This window comes from Heterodontus francisci, chromosome 36, assembly GCF_036365525.1.
Source record: "Heterodontus francisci isolate sHetFra1 chromosome 36, sHetFra1.hap1, whole genome shotgun sequence".
Taxonomy (NCBI): Eukaryota; Metazoa; Chordata; class Chondrichthyes; order Heterodontiformes; family Heterodontidae; genus Heterodontus; species Heterodontus francisci.
The window spans coordinates 51,006,924-51,020,954 of NC_090406.1; positions in this window are offsets into that span (position 1 = coordinate 51,006,924).

Genomic DNA, 14,031 nt, shown 5'->3' on the forward strand with positions numbered 1-14,031 from the left:
AGGAAGGGAGTTCCCGGTTTTTGACCCAGCGTCAGGATGGTGTGTAACTTGGAGGGGAACTTTCAGGTGGTGGTGTTCCCACGCATCTGCTGCCCTTGTCCTTCTAGGTGATAGGTTGTTTCTGAGTAAATGCTGCATTGTTGATGACGCCTTCCATCACTTTGTTGACGATTGAGAGATGGGGCGGTAATTGGCTGCATTAGATTTGTCCTGCTTTTTGTGGACAGGACATAACTGGGAAATTTTCCACTTTGTTGGGTAGATGTCTGTATTGTAGCTGTACAGAAACAGCTTAGCTCGGGGTACAGCTAGTTCTGGAGCGCAGGTTTTCCAATACTACAGCTGGGATGTTGTCAGGGCCCATAGCCTTTGCAGTATCCAGTGACTTCAGATGTTTCTTATTATCACATGGAGTGAAATGAATCACGAACATACGAATTAGGAACATTAAATGGAATTTATTGGAGCATGTAAAAAAGGTAGTGTATTAGTTGTAGGGGACTTTAATCTAGACTGGGACAATCAAATTGGCAATAGTAGTCTAGAAGATGAATTTATAGAATGCTTTCATGACAGTTTCTTGGAGCAATATGTTGTAGAACAGACTAGGCATAAAACTATCTTAGATCTCGTATTGTGTAATGAAGCAGGGTTAATAAGGAATGTCATAGTAAAAGATCCACTGGGAAATAGTGATCATAATACCATTGAATTTCATGTTAAGTTTGAAAGTGACACATTTCAAGCTCAAACAAGAACTTTAAAACTTAAATAAAGCCAATTCCAAAGGTATGAGGGGAGAACCGGCTAAGGTTAATTGGGTAAATAGACTGGAAGGTATGGCAGTAAACGAACAATGGGAAACATTTAAAGAAACAATTCAAAGGATTCAACAAAGTACATTCCGTTCAAAAACAAAAACATATCAAGAAAGACCCATCCTTGGCTCACTCAGGAAGTTAAGGAGAGTATTAGACTAAAAGAAGAGGCTTACAATATTGCAAAAGCTAGTAGCAAGTCTGAGCATTGGGAATGTTTTAGAAACCAGCAAAGGGTCATCAAAAAGTTGATAAAAAGGGAAAAAATAGAATGTGAGAGTAAATTAGCCAGTAATATAAAAACAAATTGTAAGAGCTTTTATAAGTACATAAAAAGGAAATGAGTAGCTAAAGTAGACATTGATCCCTTAGGGGCAGAGACAGGAGAAATCATTATGGGGAATGAGGAAATGACAGAGGCATAGACTCTACAGTACACTCACAGTCGAAGACACAAGTTCCAAACCAAAAACAGGCGGTAACCTAGGGGCTAAAAGAGTGAAGAAATTAAGGATATTGATATCAACTGAGAAAAAGTATTGCAGAAACTGTGAGGGACTAAAATCTGACAAGTCCCCGGGACCAGATGGCCTACATCCTAAGGTTCTAAAAGAGACAGTTGCAGAGATATTGGATGCGCTGGCTATGATTTTCCAGAATTCCTTAGATTCAGGAATGGTCCTGTCAGATTGGAAGTTGGCAAATGTTACACCGCTTTTCAGGAAAGGACGCAGAGAGAAAACAGGGAACTACAGGCCAGTTAGCCTAACATCAGTCATTGGGAAGATGCTAGAAACTATTATTAAAGAAATCTTAACATTGCACTTGGACAAGCATAGTATAATTAGAACAAGTCAGCATGGTTTTACAAAATTTATTCGAGTTTTTTGAGGATGTAACTAGTAGGGTTGATAAAGGGGAATCAGTAGATGTAGTATACCTGGATTTTCAAAAGGCATTCGATAAAGTGCCACATAAAAGATGAATAGGCAAGATAAGGGTTCATGATTAGCATGGATAAGGTTTGGTTAACAAACAGGAAGCAGAGAGTGGGCATAAATGGGGCATTTTCAATTTGGCTGGCAGTGAATAGTGGGGTGCTTCAAGGATCAGTGCTGGGGCCTCAGCTATTTACACTCTATATTAATGAGAGAGTAATGTATCTAAGCTCGATGAAAAGGTAAGCTGCAGGGAGGACGTAGAGATATAGACAGGTTAAGTGAGTGGCCAACAAGATGGCAAATGGAGTATAATGTAGGGAAGTGTGAGGTTGTTCACTTTGGTCGTAAAAATAGAGAAGCAGAATATTTTTTAAAAGGTGTGAAACTGGTAAGTGTTGACGTACAGAGTGACTTGGGGTATTCGTACAAGGAACGCACAAAGTTAACATGCAGGTGCAGCAGGCTATTAGGAAGGCAAATGGCATGTTGGCCTTTATTGCAAGGGGATTGGAGTGCAGGAATAAAAAAGTCTTACTACAATTGTACAGGGCTTTGGTGAGACTGTACCTGGAATATTGTGTCCAATTTTTGTCTCCACATTTTAAAAAAGGATATTGCACTGGAGGCAGTGCAGCGAAGATTTACTAAATTGGTCCCTGGGATGAGGGGGTTGACCTATGATGAGAGGCTGAGTAAATTGGGTCGATATTCTCTGGAGTTTAGAAGAATGAGAGGCGATCTAATTGAGACATACAAGATTGTGAAAGGTCTTGATTAGGTTAGAAGCTGAGAGATTGTTCCCACTGGTCAGGGAATCTAGAACACGGGGACACAGTCTCAGGATAAGGGGCTGATCATTTAGGACTGAGATGAGGTGAAATTACTTCACTCAAAGGGTTGTGAATCTTTGGAATTCTCTACCTCTGAGGGTTGTGGATGCTCCATCATTGAATACATTTAAGGCTGGGATAGACAGATTTTTGATCTCGAAGGGAATTAAGGGATATGGGGAGCGGGCAGGAAAGTGGAATTGAAGCTCAAGATCAGCCATGATCACATTGAATGGCAGAGCAGGCATGATGGGCCATTTAGTCTACTTCTGCTTCTATTTCGTCTGTTCTTGTAGGAGTAGGCCACTCGGCCCCTCGAGCCTGCTCCACCATTCAATCAGTTCATGGCTGAATCAATTCCACCACATTCCTGCCTACCCCAGAATTGTCTGAAGACTGGCATCTATGATGGAGGGGACCTCAGGAGGAGGCCGCGATGAATCATCCACTCGGCACTTCTGGCTGAAGATGGCTGCAAAATGCTTCAGCCTTGTCTTTTGCGCTGATGTGTTGGCTCCCTCATCATTGAGGAAGGGGATGTTTTTGGAGCTTCCTCCTCTGGTTAGTTGTTTAACTGTCCACCACCATTCATGACTGGATGTAGCAGGACTGCAGAGCTTTGATCTGATCCTTTAGTTGTGGGATCGCTTAGCTCTGTCTATAGCATGCTGCTTCCACTGATTAGCATGCATGTAGTCCTGTGTTGTAGTTTCATCAGGTTGGAACCTCATTTTTAAGTATGCTTGGTGCTGCTCCTGGCATTCTCTCTATGATGTGCTTGATACGAGAGTGAGGTTTAGCCGGGTTTGATATAAGATATGTGAGGCAGAGATTGAGACAGAAGCAGAAAGCTGTTGAACATAATGGAGACTTCTTTTATTCTGTTTAACTTTCACTTTCCTTTTGCTAGCAGCCTCTAGAGTACACAATACACAATGCAAATGCAATTTCAAGACACTACAACACTACATCCCTCCTCTTCTCAGTAAATGAGAAACATAGCATGTTTCAATGATTTATTTCCAAAACTGTAAACAATAAACTTAAATAGCTCACTTTGTAACATAGTCATTTAAGTATGGTGGGCATTTTCTCTCACAAATAGGATATCATCTGACATCAGGCGCAGTCTCATTTGGCTCATGTTCTTCATTTGAGATGTTATTATCGGAATCGGATTCAATGCTTGTGAGTGGTGTTTTCAGTGCTTTGAAGAATGATGCATTTCACGTGATGATTTGTGAACTGCGCTTAGCAGTGATCATTGATCCTTTTGTGTTGGTCACAACAAATGGTTGGATGTCATGAGGAGTTATTTGTTTTCCAACATAACCATCACGTTCCACCAGTACTTTATCTCCTGGCTTAAGCTGCGTAGCTCTAAATTTCATGTTTAGCTCTGCGCGTACCTTCATTCAATCCTTCTGTTCTCAATCGCACTTGCATACATGTTGATCATTAGCTCCGTGGGGCAGCTCAGGTGTGGATATAGGATGTGTAAAGGTGAGTGTAGCTGGAGGTTTTCCAGTAGTCAATTGAGGAGTCGCTCTGTAATTATGAAGAAAGTGATACAACTCTTGAATCTAACTTGCTCTCAGCTGTAGCTGTACGTACCACTTTTTTCAAGGTTTGCATAAATCTTAGCTCTTGGCCAATGAGATGTGATTTTTCCTGTGAGTGAATCATAGGTAGTTTGTGAATTTACGGAATTCATCGCTGTTGAATGGGGGACGATTGTCAGTTCTTACTGTTTGATGGATTCCAAACAAGGCGAAGATCTGGTCAAGCTTTGGGATGACTACTTTGTTGAAGTTGACAAAACTAATTCCACAAATGGGAATCTGCTGTAGTTCTCAGTGACAACAAGCAAGTGTTCACCTGTGGGCAAATCTGCAAAGTCAACGCTAACTTCAGTCCATGGTCCCAGAGGTAGTTCGGACATCTTGAGAGGATCATGAAGATTTGACATTGTGGTTGCTTGACATGGCAAATATTGATTGATTTTGTGTTCTACCATGTGGTCAATTCCTGGGAACCATACCTTTTTCCTAAGGGGTGTTTGGTTTTGACAATTCCCTGGTGTCCTTCATGTGCTATATCAACAACACGTTCCCTGAATGAGTGTGGATTGACAATACAGTTGTTGCTTAATATGAGATCAGACATGGTTGTAACGGGTTAGCTCACTTCGAACATTGTGAAGGCCTTGTAGTGTGTGAATGATTTTGTTTGTAGACGCTTTCTTGATCGTCTTTCTAGTTTCGTGATTCCATAGCCTTCATACATAATTGCAAAGCTTCATCTTGTTTTGTCGCTGCTTTGATGTTGGCTAGTTTTAATGACTTTGGCACTGCATTTATGTTTACGTAGCTAAGATGTTGTTCGGCAACCTTTTCCTCACGACTAGTAGGACCGACTGTCGGCAGCGGATGTCGCAACAGATAGTCTGGTGAGTTGAACTTGCCTGGCTCATATTCTTGTAGTTTGAGTATCCGAGGTTCTATTTGAATGGGTGGTTTGCTATGTGAATTGTTGAACAAGCTCACGAGTGCTCTATGATCGGTTATTACTTTAAACTCACTTCCATATAAGTAACGATGAAAGTGTAAGATAGCCCATGTGATTACGTGCACTTTTCTCTCTGTTTGAAAATAATGCTCTCCAGGCATTAACGGTCTGCTTGCCATCGCAGTGATTGATGGGTTACCTGTCTTGTCTTTCTGTACGAGAACTGCATCTAAGCCAACCGGGCTGACATCCACGACTGGCTGGGTGGTTTTATCAGGGTCGAAATAGGCATTTGTGCAACTTGCTGACAAACATCGTTTGATCTGGTGTACCGCCTGTTTGTGTGATGTAGTTCATTCCTACTTGGTGGTCTCTTTTGTCAAATCGCATACAGGGGCAGATAGCGTAGTGAGGTCAGGGATGAAGCGACTGCAGTATGTGACGAGGACTTCTTGCACATTTGTAGGATTCGCGGTGTTTGCTATGGCTTTCCGTGGATCTGGTGATACTCCTTCACCACTGAACACATGACCAAAGAATTCAATTCTGCTTTCATTGAACAAGGAATTGTTTTTGATCAAGGTGAGGTTACATTGTCTGAGACGTTATAAACATGCATGTAGGTATGTCTCGAGTTCCCTTTCAGTGCAGCCAGAGATGAGAATGTCTTCACTGATGTTCAATGTACCTTCAAGTCAGCTGCTGAGCTGACTCCAAAGTTGAGCCTCTTGTCTCGGAAAAGTCTGATGTGCGTAGAGAATACAATAAGATATCTTGATTCTTCTGCAAGCTCGAATTGATTGTAGCCTGCTCTAAAGTCAAATTTAGCAAGGCGTTCACTTTCTATATGATGTCATCGATTGTCGGTGTCAAGTGTCTTTCTCATTTTATGGTTTGGTGATCGCACATCAACACAGATTCTAATCTGGTTCTCGCTCTCGGGTTTCTTGACGACATGTATGGGTGAGACCCAAGGGGTAGGCTAAACCAACTTTCTCAAAAATGTCAAGGTCACGTCAATATTTCAGTTCCTTCTCTGTTTTTTCCTGACATGAAATGGTATTCATTATGTTGATGCGCAATTGGGGACACATTAGGGTCTACATGCAGCTTGATTGTAACACCTTTCAGTTTCCTGATATCAGTGAAGTGATCAGCATACAGTTCAAGAATGTTTTTGTTATGCAAGGGAATCGCATATGTGATTGCAATCATGTGCAGATCTGTTACTGTGTGGAAACTGATAAGTGTGTCACATTCTCCACACATGACAGAATACAGCTTTCATTTTATTGTCTTTGAATAGGAACATAGGAGCAGGAGTAGGCCATTCAGCCCATCGAGCCTGCTCTGCCATTCAATACGATCATGGCTGATCATCCACTTCAATGCCTTTTTCCCACACTATCCTCATATCCCCTGAAGTAATTTGTATTTAGAAGTCTGCCAATCTCTGCTTTAAACATTCTCAATGACTGAGCTTCCACAACCCTCTGGGGTGGAGAATTCCAAAGATTCACAACCCTCTGAGTAAAGAAATTTCTCCTCATCTGGGTCCAAGTGGCTTTCCCCTTATTTTGAAATTGTGTCCCCTGGTTCTAGACTCCCCAACCAGGGGAAACATCTTACCTACATCTACCCTGTCTATCCCTTTAAGCAATTTATAGGTTTCAATGAGATCACCTCTCATTCTTCAAAACTCTAGAGAATACAGGCCCAGTTTCCCCAATTTCTCCTCATAGGACAGTCCTGCCATCCCGGGAACAAGTCTGGTGAACCCTTCCGAAGAAGGGTCACTGACCCGAAACGTTAACTCTGCTTCTCTTTCCACAGATGCTGCCAGACCTGCTGAGTGAATCCAGCATTTCTTGTTTTTGTTTCTGGTGAACCTTAGTTGCACTTCCTCTATGGCAATAATATCCTTCTGAAGGTAAGGGGACCAAAACTGCACACACTACTCCAGGTGCAGTCGAAACAATTGAAGCAAGGCTTCGCTACTCCTGTACTCAAATCCTCTTGCGATAAAGGCTAACATATCATTGGTCTTCCTAATTGTTTTCTGCACCTGCATGTTAGCTTTCAGTGACTTACTGACGGGGAAACTCAGGTCCCTTTGTACATCTACACTTTCTAATCTCTTACTATTTAAGAAATACTCTGCGCATCTATTCCTCCTACCTCACATTTTTCCACATTATATTCCATCTGCCATGTTCTTGCCCACTCACTGAGTCTGTCCAAATCTCCTGAAGCTGCTTTGCATCTTCCTCACAACACGTATTCCCACCTAGTTTTGTGTCATCCACAAACTTGGATATATTACCACATCCAAATCATTGATATATATTGTGAACAGCTGGGGCCCAAAGCACTGATCCTTGTAGTACCCCACTAGTCACAGTCTGAGACTGGCATTTCAAAAGTTCTGAGAATTTTCAGTAGTTTGTCACTGTTGGAAAGGGAAAATTTTCGTATTCCCTGGTTTGCAGAGAATGGGGCAATCCTGTTTTGTTTCCCATGACATTGACAGACACTCCTGTGTCTATGAGTGCATCTACATCCGAGCAGCCAATGGTCACTGTCACAAGTAGCTGTTTACTGTGTCTTGCGAGAGAAGACAAAAGTATGTTCAGTGTCAGCCACTTCTATTTTAGCTACATTCTCTCATCTTTTTGCTGTGGTATGCATACGTGACACCCTTCTATTGGTCTTAGTAGTTGATTTTACTGATGAGAGACAAATCCCAAGCAAAGCAATTGAGTTTTCCCCAGAAGCTTTACACTGTTTACCAGTAACAGGACATTCTGTGGGTAAGCACTGTCACAGTGGAAACATTCTTTGGATAAGTCACAGCTCTGTTTGTGAGACGGCTGTTGTTGCTTTGCAGGTGGTTTCCTGGCACATGTGTGATGAACAGTGTTCACAGGAGTTGAACTTGGAGTACAGTAGTTACTGTTAGCAGTCTCAACTTCTGTAGCTCTGACTCTTGCTAACTGCAGCAGCTCTGAGAGCTGTCTGTCTTTCTCAAGTGCTTTTCAGTGTAGTTGACAGGAAAGACAGCCTGCGATTATTTGTGTTTTGATTTCCCATTCAACTTCACCAAATTCACATTTGGTTGCTAGTTGCCTCAATCATGTGCAATATTGAGGGCGGCACAGTGGCGCAGTGGTTAGCACTGCAGCCTCACAGCTGCAGGGACCCGGGTTCGATTCTGGGTACTGCCTGTGTGGAGTTTGCAAGTTCTCCCTGTGTCTGCGTGGGTTTTCTCCGGGTGCTCCGGTTTCCTCCCACAAGCCAAAAGACTTGCAGGTTGGTAGGTAAATTGGCCATTATAAATTGTCACTAGTATAGGTAGGTGGTAGGGAAATATAGGGACAGGTGGGGATGTTTGGTAGGAATATGGGATTAGTGTAGGATTAGTATAAATGGGTGGTTGATGGTCGGCACAGACTCGGTGGGCCGAAGGGCCTGTTTCAGTGCTGTATCTCTAATCTAATTGATCAATTGTCTTGTTTGTCATAGAGAGATACAGCACCAAAACAGGCCCTTTGGCCCGAGTCCATACTGACCATCAACCGTCCATTTGTACTAATCCTACATTAATCCAATTTTTCCCTCTCACATGCCCACATTCCCTCAATTCTCCTACCTACACTCGGGGCAATTTCTTGTTTGTTTACAATGGCCAAATTACCTATCAACCTGCAAGTCTTTGGCATGTGGGAGGAAACCGGAGCACCCAGAGGGTACCCACGAAGTCACATGGAGAACTTGCAAACTCCACACAGACAGTATCCAGAACTGAACCCGGGTCACTGGAGCTGTGAGGCTGTGGTGCTGAACACTGCGCCACCCATTTGCTTCTTGCTTAGTGCATCGGAATACAATGGTTTCATATATGGTGTTTTTCTTGGATGTAATGAAGGTTTTCAGAGCACTTTTTGCTGAGTTGTAGTCATTTTGCTCAGGCATAAGTGTCTCAAAGATATCTTCTAATTCTTCACCTCCATAGTGTAGAAGCAAGGCCTTTTTCCTTGTATCGCCTGTGACTGCAAAACCTGCCATCGCACCTTTGAAACGTTGCAGCCATTTTTGCCAATGTGGCACATGTGTGATGAACAGTGTTCGCAGGAGTTGAACTTGGAGTGTGGTAGTTACTGTTAGCAGTCTCAAATGTTACTGGACTAGTAATCTAGAAACCTAGACTAATGCTCCAGAGATATGAGTTCAAATCCCACCATGGCGACTGGGGAATTTCAATTTAATTAATAAATCTGGAATAAAAGGCTAGTAATGATGACTGTAATGAGTGAAACTACCAGATTGTTGTAAAACAAAATCTGATTCACTAATGCCCTTCAGAGGAGGAATCTGCCGTTCTTACCCTGTCTGGTTTACATGTGACTCCAGCCCCCCAGCAATGTGGTTGACTTTTAACTGCCCTCTGAAATGGCCAAGCAAGGCACTCAGTTGTATCAAACTGTTACAGAAAAGTTGAATAAGAATAAAATCGGAGGGACCACCCAGAATTGACACAGGCACTGGAAATGACAATGGCACACCCTCTCCAGTTGACCCTGCAAGGTCCTCCTCAGTAACATCTGGGAACCTGTGCCAAAAGGGATTTGAACTCATGTCTCTGGAGCATTAGTCTAGATATGTGGATTACTAGTCCAGTAACATTACTACTATGCTACCATTCTTAGAATATTGGAAGCTTCTGTTAAATTCAAAGTGGAACAACATGTAAATACAGATGATAGATCTAAATGCAGATCAAAAGGTGAAGAGATGAAGGCTTACTGACCTGAAACGTCAAGTCTGTTTGTCTCTCCACAGATGCTGTGTTGGCCAGGGGCTGCAAGAAACACAGAATCAGTTACAAACTGCTGGAATTGTTTGGCCTGTAGTAACCTGGAGCTCGGACACTGGCCAGTGCTGGTAAAAACCAGTTTGAACTAATTACTTTATGGGACAAGACAAAGAACAGGACACAGGAAAAGGGCCTTATTTGGACACGGTGTGATACCGGGGTCTTTGGGCCTGGGCCAATTAAGAGAAGCTGTGAACGAGGTGATCAAGCTTAAGCCAACCAGAAAGACACAGCTCAGATTTGGAGAGATAAGCAACAGGATAAGAATAGAGCTTTTTGGGCATAGAGCCAGCGAAAACTCTGGAGATCAACCATCGTGGAAGCGGAAGACCCTGCATGAGCGACGCGGTGACAACGTAGAAGAGAGAGAGAGAACGGAACGCCTGGCCAGCGTTAACTCTCCCCTTTTCGGGTAATATCCTTTGTATTCTGTGACTAGGACAGGGAAAGGTCAGAGGAACCTAGTGGGTGTGCTTATGAATTCTAGCTAGTTTTGTTATTAACTGTATAACTCAGTGGGAGTTGTAGGTTTTTGTCTAACTAAGTGTATAAGCCTTATTCTTACATTGTACAATAACGTGAATAAAGTAAATTGATAGTTAAAGAAAGGACTGAGTTCCCCTCTTTGTACTAAGCCAGTAACTGTAGCTGTGGACAATGGGGAGTTGTCTCCGCTCCACGGTTAACATAATTGGCGTCCCTGGGTGGGCTCGAGGATAAATCTCTCCGTTGAATCAGCGGGAGACTCGAGCCGAACCGAATTGGCAAAGTACAGAGAGAACAGGAACTTAGGGGTTAATTTGTAGCTACTAACATAAGATGACGAAACAAAGGGAATCTCCAAACTCTGGAGACCCGGATTGTTTTGATTGGAAGGGATTCCTCCAAAAAGTAATAGCGAAGTGGCCGCAATACGGAGCGTATGCTGGTCAGACTAGTGATAAGGGAAAACCTGTAGGAGAAGCCCTTTGGAAGATTGCACAAGCAAAGATGTCAGCTAGGAAATTTAAAAAGATACAGAAGTCAGTAGCTATCGGCTGCTTACTTGAGGAATGGATAGAATGCCAACAGCAGGCTAAAAATGAGCAGAACAGACTCGAGGAGGAAATTAAAAAACTCCGTGAGGAGGCAGCCCGCCTTAATGAAAAAGTAACTAATTTGCAGGGACAGAGAAGTGCACAAAGTGTCAAAAATACATAGCGAGACTGCAAGAGCAGCTAGCCACGCAGAGAGGTATAATCTGTGCTTTTACACCCGAAGGAAGTGAGGAGAACGGTGAAGGGGGCATAGATTGGAATGAGTTAGCAGACGAAGCGGCTAGATACGGTTATGATGATGGAGACCCTCTACCCGAGGATCCTCTGCCAGCATGTGAACCAGAGCCAAAGGAGCCATCGGCCCCCATGGCCCCCCTTGTGACCACTAGGGCAGCGATAGGGGCAGATGGTCCGGTGGCAGCTGGCCCGCGTATGACATATTCCACTCCAATGGGGGGGGACAGCAATTGAGGGATATTGCGAAAGATATTGGGACGTGTGCACCTGGGGATGATCCTAGGGAGCTGTTCAAAGCGGTCAGTCAACAGAGAGGAATACACGGCTTAGATGATGCTGGAGAAAGAAAATTAATTATAATGTGCCTACACCCACACATACACTCCACCCTACCGGAGGAGCAAAACCTCGGTAGAGGGACAAATGAGGATTTAAAAGAACAAGTATTAAATGTCATGGGTGCTAATAGAGGGGACCCAGTGGAGGCGCTAACGAAATGCTATCAAAGAAAAGGTGAACACCCTGTCGCGTTTGCAGCTCGTGTCTGGACGGTGTTTCAAGGGGTATATGGCGCGAATCTAGATAGAGCCAATCCAAGGCCAGAGATTAGAAACCGATGGCTGAGAACGCTGGTGTCACATGGCACTGAGGAGTCAAGAAGGGCACTCGATCAATTTGATCCCTCTGATGACACGCACACAGAGGCTTGGGTACTCAGGAGGATGGTTAGAGCATGGGAGAAGGAAACGACAAAATTCTCCAAGGCCCCTGGGGGAAAGGCAATGCCTGTAAAAGATCAGACAATAACCTGGAGAAATGAAGGGAGGGGAACTGCACAAGGGGCACCCCACCCAGCCTTTCAGACAGGAGGAAGGGGTAGAGGCATTGGGAGAGGATCCGTCCCAGGAACAGGGAGAATTCCGGGCGGGCCGACCCACTGCTATAACTGTGGTCAGCAGGGACATTTCAAAAGAGAATGCCCAAACCTGAGGCGAGAAAATGTAGGTCGGGGAGGAGGCCAGAACAAACACCAGAGCCTACCCGTGGAAGGACCGAATAGGTCAAATCCTCAGTGTGATATACTAGAGATAGCACCGTCTTCAGGGTTGTACCCCGAACCACAATGACGGTTGCAGGCCTCTCCGTTATGGGTGTGTAACACACGGTGGGATAACACAGGGAGACCCTTAGTGAATGGTAGGGTTGGAGGCCGCCCTGTTACGTTCCTTTGGGACACTGGAGGATCCCGAACCACCGTAAACACCTGCAATGTTAGTAAAGTAGATTGGAAAATTCAAAGTAAACTTGTTTTACATGGATTTACAGGACATTCACAAGTGGGATATGTGAGCGTACCGTTGGAAGTCAGTGTGGGGGACGTGGCAATAGAGCACTCAGTGGTTCTCATTGAGTTACCCAGAGAACAAAAACATATATTAGGGTGTGATTACATGGCTAAAGTGGAACTCTGTTTTGACCCTGTTAATTGCGCGATTTGGCAAATGCCCTTGGACAGGGGTAATATAGATCACACATCCATCCCGGTGGGGGAATACCAGGATAGGATATGCATGTTTGGGGAACTGTGGACAAGACCAAAAGAAATGAGTAGCGATAGTGAAGTACAACAAATTATCACACGGAATTCAGTAGTATTTGCTCGACATAAACATGATTGTGGGAAAATGACCGGGAGTGTGTGTATGCAGGGCCCAGACCCCAAACTACAGAAGCAGTATGGTTTTCCGAAACAGGCAGAAGAGGAGGTAGGAAAGGTGATACAGAGTTTGTTGCTACAAGGGATATTAAGACCGGTAGCCTCCACTAACAACTCACTTATTTGGCCGGTGAGGAAACCGGACGGTAGCTGGCGACTAATGATAGACTATCGAGAATTAAATAAGGTAACCCCGTTAACAGCCCCCACCGTAGCAACTAGCCAAGAGACTGTAGTTAAACAAAGTGAAGATGCACAGTGGTTCACGGTTTCAGACATAAGTAACGGTTTTTGGTCTATTCCACTGGAGAAGGAATGCCAATATAAATTTGCGTTTACCTTTCAAGGACAACAATATACATGGACTGCCCTGCTACAGGGATTTCATAATTCCCCGTCTATATTTCACCAACGTTTAAGGGAAGGGTTAAAAAGGTTCTCAAAGCCTGAATGTCTGGTGCAGTATGTAGATGACTTACTGCTACAAACTGAAACGGAACAGGAACATTATCAGTTACTAAGTGAATTACTACAATTGTTACACGAATTGGGACTAAAAGTAAACCCTAAAAAAGCGCAGGTTATGAAACAGAAGGTTCTTACTTGGGAATGATCTTGACACCGGGAAAGAGAGAAATCGACCAACGAAGGGTAGTAGCAGTTGGCAGACTCCCTGTCCCGAGGGATGTAAAAGGGTTGAGATCTTTCCTGGGTTTGGTGGGATATTGCAGGGACCACATTGATGGATTCGCTACAAATGCGGCCCCATTAATGGAACTATTGAAAAAGAATGTGACATGGGAGTGGAAAACTGAACACACACAGGCCATTTCAGATTTAAAGCGGGCACTAGCTGCTGCGCCTGCTCTGAAAACCCCAAATCCAACTGAGCCATTTTCATTGGAGGTAGCTACCACAGACACCACCCTCTCAGCAGTTCTGTTACAGGAGACACACGGGAAATTGAGACCAGTAGTGTATGCCTCACGTATGCTTTCACCGGTAGAGCAGGGGTATACGACGTGTGAGAAACATTTGTTAGCAGTTTTTTGGGCAGTACAGTATTTTAC